Source organism: Sorex fumeus, unplaced genomic scaffold (assembly GCF_029834395.1).
Source record: "Sorex fumeus unplaced genomic scaffold, SorFum_2.1 ptg000003l, whole genome shotgun sequence".
NCBI classification, from domain to species: domain Eukaryota; kingdom Metazoa; phylum Chordata; class Mammalia; order Eulipotyphla; family Soricidae; genus Sorex; species Sorex fumeus.
Window position 1 is genome coordinate 27220594 of NW_026606060.1, and position 755 is coordinate 27221348.

The window sequence follows — 755 nt, forward strand, 5'->3', positions numbered from 1 at the left end:
ATTTAGCTCTATTAATTTTATATTCTTCCGTTAAATGGCCTGTTTTCTTAACATAGTTTTTCTTTTTTTTTCTTACCATCTTTTTCATTCCAAAAGTTCTCAGCATTCTACTCACTCCTCCTATCATTCCATATGCCAGACAAGCAAGGTAATTGTCAGTGGCACCTTATAAATCAATAAGCAATGATATGGTTCTGGACTTCAGGACGATCATCCTTCAGTAACAAAACACTTTCCCCACAAGACAGCGATAAACATGTCTGCCTACAACATTCTTTTCTTTATCTCCTAGAATATAGCAATTATTTCAAAAGCATTGGGTATAAATAACATAAAATTTGCATAAATATTTATATGTTTACAGAAATGAAATACAGAGTGAGTATGCATAAAGACAGCAATTAAAGATAACCACTAGTAGCACTGTAGCACTGTACTCTCGTTATTTAAAAAATTTCCAGGTATTGAAGCTCTTATTGCTTCTCTTAAAAAAATCTCTAAAGACAATACCAACTCTTAAGTTTTAATGAAAATTATATTTCCTGAGCTACAACTGGGCTGGCCTGGGCTGAGTTGTGTCATCTATCATTGTGTCATTTATCATTCATTCATTCAGAGTTATTGTCTCAATCCAGGTGTCTTTTTTTGTGTACTCTCTCACCCTTTTCTTCTACTCTGCTGAAGAACATAGACTAGCTTCCAGCATTATCTGTTTACCATTTCAAATTTTGCTTCTCATTTGAAACACACAGGTG